This window comes from Hevea brasiliensis, chromosome 14 (genome assembly GCF_030052815.1).
Source record: "Hevea brasiliensis isolate MT/VB/25A 57/8 chromosome 14, ASM3005281v1, whole genome shotgun sequence".
NCBI classification, from domain to species: Eukaryota; Viridiplantae; Streptophyta; class Magnoliopsida; order Malpighiales; family Euphorbiaceae; genus Hevea; species Hevea brasiliensis.
The window spans coordinates 15412210-15417454 of record NC_079506.1 but is presented as its reverse complement, the minus strand read 5'-3'; the positions used below and the strand labels follow the sequence as shown (position 1 = coordinate 15417454).

At 37.3% G+C, this 5245-nt stretch overlaps 1 non-coding gene across 1 annotated transcript; it reads right to left on the bottom strand.

Annotated features, from left to right (window-relative positions):
* Window positions 1-1348: 1348 nt before the first annotated feature.
* LOC131173638 (small nucleolar RNA R71) lies at window positions 1349-1456 on the bottom strand. Its single transcript, XR_009143952.1, has one exon. It is a non-coding gene; the product is annotated as a small nucleolar RNA R71 (small nucleolar RNA).
* Window positions 1457-5245: the final 3789 nt, after the last annotated feature.

The following is a 5245-nucleotide window of genomic DNA, read 5'->3' as shown; positions in this document are numbered from 1 at the left end:
GCACCGAAAGGAGAAAACCAAGTGATAGTTAATCAAGAAATTGGACTTAATTAACTTAGATCTAGAAATAGACTAAGGGTTAAGAGGGTTTTAATAGATTGATTAAAGAACCTAATGGGTCTTGGTTAATTTTAACTCCACGAAAGTAGGATTAAGTTAATTAAGGCACTCTTTGTCTCACTCGAAAGAGTTTTCAAAGGATTTTAGAATTAATCTCCTTTAAACCCATAAATTTCATGGATTGGGCTAGCTAGGGAAAATCCCAAAATAGCTTGAATATGAAATCCCGAACTCCGGAATCGCCTTTTTATCATTGTTAATTTCTAATCGAATTTAATTACTTGCCATTTTGAATATTGCCATATTTGAATTTGCTTTATTTTAATTTGATGCAAATTTAGTTAAATCATTACATAGTTGAATAGATTATTAATTTTGCATATATAGATTTCATACTCCAATACCCATCAATTTATTACTTTAATTTCAAAAATAGTCCAAATTAGTTAGCATTTTTTATATCAAAAATTCAATCATTAACACAACTCCTCGTGGGAACGATATCTTTTCTATATTACTTGTACGACCCGTGCACTTGCGGTTGGGACGCATCAAGTTTTTGGCGCCGTTGCCGGGGAGTTGTTTGTTTAAGATTGAATTCTTGATTATTTTAGTTGTTTTTTAGTTTTATCTCTGTTATCTTTTCATTTTGTGTTTGTTTGTTCTTTTTCAGGTACTCTTAATCTTTTATGAGAAGAGCTAGAAGCACAAGTGATACATCCTTATTATTCAACCCTGAAATTGAGAAATTTTGTAAGGCCAACAAGAAAGAAACCAGAAAAAGAAAAGAAGCCTTGATAGAAACTGAATTAGAAGCAGACATGGCTGATGAAAGAATTAGAATTGGTGTTGGTAATGCTGGAAATGGTCAAAATAATGAAAATGCAGCCCATGGTGAAGAGGTAGTAAATGCTAATCTGCCTAGGGGAAGTATGATGGATCATGCTTTTCCTCGTTTTGATGACTTGAGAGAGAGCATAGCAAGACCAAGAATTGATGTAAATAGTTACAAGATGGATTTTGGAGTCCTTCAAATGATTCAGAATTCTCAATTTGGGGGTCATCCTTCTGAAAATCCACACACACATCTGAAGAAGTTTGCTATGATTTGTGACATGCAAAAACAACCTGGAGTATCTGATGATGCAGCAAGGCTAAAATTGTTTCCATTCTCTTTGAAAGATAGAGCATTGGATTGGCTTGATTCTTTACCTCACAACTCAATTACAAATTGGGAGCAGCTCACTGATGTATTTCTTGCCCAATACTTTCCACCTGGAAAAACTCAAGAGTTGAGGAATCAAATGATTGCTTTTAGACCAAGAGAAGATGAGACTCTTTATGAGTCATGGATGAGATGGAAGGAGTTGGAGAGACAATGTCCACATCATGCCATTCCTAAATGGATGATAAACCAGAATTTTTACACAAATGTCACTCCTGCTATCAGAGGAATCATTGATGCTCAAACTGGAGGGGAATTCATCATTAAGCATGAAGATGAAGCTTATGAGTTATTAGAGAAAATAGCAAAGAACAGTCATCTATGGAGTAGTCCAAGAGGGTCAACTCCAACTCAAAAAAGGCAAGTTTCTGGAATGTATGAGCTTGATCCATTCAACATGATCAATGCCAAATTTGATGCACTCACTAATGTCCTTGCTAAGAAAATGGAGGATTTAAGTATGCTAGTCAGTTCATCATCATGCTCTGGAAGTTCTCAACAAGTTACTTATGCAGAAGGAACAATGAGCTGTGGAGTAGATTATCCTTCATATGCTTGGAGGAATCATCCCAATTTTTCATGGGAGAATCAGCAAAATCAAGCTTCAACTCAGAACTTTCCATCACAACAACAAGAGCATCAATACCAACAACCTAGGCAACCACCACCTAGTTTTCAGCAAAAGAATGCAAATACTGCACCTTTACCAAGACAGCAAGAACAAAGTTCCACCACAGAGGCTTTATTACAACAAATTCTTGCTAATCAAATTAAGCGTGATGAAGAGTTGAGAGAGATGAAAGCAAGGCTGGAACAAATGCAAACACACAATAGGATCTGAAAAATCAGATTGCACAACAAGCATGCTCATCAAGTACCAATTCTATGGGGAAACTTCCTAGTCAAACAGAAAATCCAAGGGAGCAATGTCATGCCATCACACTGAGGAGTGGTAAAATAGTGCATAATGAGAAGAGTGAAAAAGTTGAAAAGAGAGAAAATGAGGAAGATTTTGAGGGAGATGAAAAACAAAAGAGTGAAAAAGGGAGTGCAAGAAAAGGTAAAGAGGAGGTTGGAGAGAAAGAAGAGAAATATATACCTCCAGAGCCTTACAAGCCACAGCTTCCCTTTCCACAGAGATTTCAAAAAGCCAAGCTTGATAAGCAATTTGGGAAGTTCTTAGAGGTTTTGAAGAAGCTATATATAAATGTGCCTTTTATCGATGCTCTTTCCCAAATGCCTTCTTATGCTAAGTGTTGAAAGAAAATCTCTCAAACAAAAGAAGACTTGAAGTTTATTTGACTGTAGCCTTAACTGAGGAATGCAGTGCTATCCTCCAAAGGAAACTTCCTCCAAAGCTCAAGGATCCAGGGAGTTTTTCAATTCCATGCCATATTGGGAAATCATGTTCTATAAAAGCTTTATGTGATTTAGGGGCTAGTGTAAGCCTTATGCCCCTCTCCATCTATGAGAAGCTTAACATGGGAGATCTTAAGCCAACCCACATTTCTCTTCAGTTGGCAGACAGATCAATTAAATATCCAGAAGGGATCTTGGAAAATATACCACTGAAGGTTGGAAAATTTTACATCCCAGTTGACTTTGTCATTTTGGACATGGAAGAGGATTCTCATATGCCAATCATTTTGGGGAGGCCTTTCCTGGCTACAGCTGGTGCTTTGATTGACGTGAAAGGTGAAAAGCTTACTCTTAGAATCGGAGAGGATCAGTTAGTCTTCAATATTGGCAATGATAAGAAGAAGCAACATGAAGATGTAGACTCTTGTTTGAGAATTGATATAGTTGATGAGTTAGTAAAAGAGCACTTTAGAAAGAGCTATCCGAAGGCTTCTCTTGAAAGTTGTCTTATCCATGAAGGGAGTATCAATGATGAAAATCCAAAAGAGGCTGCATTTGCACAAGATTTGAATAGTAATCCACCTTGTCCTATGGCACCAATCTTTCAAGTTGAGGAAGTGGAGAAAAGTGAAGTAAAGCAACCATCTCTCAAAGAAAAAGATGCACCAAAGGTTGTCAAGAAAGAAATGGTCGGATTTTTAGACAAAGCAACAAGGATCTTCTCATGTGATGGAAAGAAAATGAAGTATAGATTCATTGAAGCACCTATTGGAAACAGAGGCAACAAATTCCAATTTCAGCCACCATGAAACATGAAAAGAGTCTAGCTAAGGACTATAAATTAGCGCTCTTGGGAGGCATCCCAAGTCCTTTTATTTTGCTTTTGTTGATTTACTTTCATTTTCATTAATTTGTTTTTATCTTAAATTTCCTCAAATTCAATTTTTGACATTATTAAATCTTGTCCCTTATAGATGTATATCAATGAAGAAAGGCTGGTGAACTATTGGGAGCTGCAATCTGGTTATTGCAGAGGAAAAATGCAATCTGCAGAAAAGGAAAAGTCTGCAGCAGATAGATTCTGTCCTTGAGCTGCAATCTGGTTTATGCAGAGAGGAAGAAGAAATTCTGCAGCAAAGAGGGTGTTTGCAGCAGATGGCTTGTGTTTTTGGTGAGGTTGGGTGTGAAACTTTTAAGTATGTGTGATTTTAATCTTAATATGGTGGTAAGTGAGTCATTTTTGCAGTTTTGAGCTTCTTTGGGTTGTAGGATTCAAGGTAAAAATGCTGCATTTTCTTGGCAAAACTTGGAGACTTCATTTCATCATTTGTGGTTAGATGCAACTTCATGCAAATTTTATGGAGTTTTATGTGCTAAATGTTGATTTGCAGAATTTGTCTTAAAATGGCATAGTTCTCAAAGGTCTTTTATGTAGGATCCATTTTTACATGCTTGTGTGATGCCTTTTTGATATACTTTGTATATATTGATGTGTTTTTGGTGAAACTTCTCATGGTTTATGCTTCATGGAATTATATTTCCTCATTCTAGGGTATTTTTCACACTTGCAATCCATGTTCTATTGCATTCTTGATCTTGCTAACTTGTGCATAAGCAACTGCATAGCTTATGCAATCCTGCATAACCACAATTCTTGCCATTTTCCACCTTTATTGCAAGTGCATAAGGAGAGTGCATAGCTTATGCACTTCTGCATAACCTCATTTTGTCAAATTTCATATCTGTCAAAACTTGCATAAGGTGAGTGCATGACTTATGCACATTTGCACAACTTCAAATTCTGCATTTTCTCTCTCTGCCGAAGTCTGCATAAGCAGAGTGCATAACCTATGCACTTCTGCATAACCAAAAACTCTGAATTTCCAATTCTGCCGAGGGGTGCATAAGCAGAGTGCATAACCTATGCACTTCTGCATGACCAGAAACCCAGAAAAATCAAACTTGCCGAGGGGTGCATAAGGAAGGTGCATAAGTTATGCACTTCCGCATAACCAAGAACTCCAAAAATTCAAACTTGCCGAGGGGTGCATAAGCAGAGTGCATAACCTATGCACATCTGCATGACCACCAACCCAAAATTCCAAAATTGCCGAGCGATTGCATGAGCGAGTGCATAACCTATGCACTTCGCATGACCCGATTTTCTGAACAACCACGTCGGCCGATAGTTGTATAATGGGTGTGCATAACTTATGCACTCCCGCATGACTTCGCTCCTCAAAATTTCAAGGGTCACCGAAACTTGCATAAGGAGAGTGCATAACTTATGCACTTCCGCATGACCAAAAAAAAAAAAAAAAAAAAAAAAATTTGCAAATATTTTACATAGCCTATGCAACCCTTATTGCCACTCATGCAGAACCGCACGGCTTATGCACCCTACTTATGCACATGTTTTGGACAAAGACTTTACTCTGCATAACACATGACCTCTTATGCATCACCATTATTCCTTGAATTCTCATCCGCTCTATACCAGGTAACTCTTTCCTTTTGCTCTTAAATTTCACAATTCCTGGTAATTTCTCTTTACTTTGAATTTTGATAATGCACTACTTGAGACATTGAGGACAATGTCTA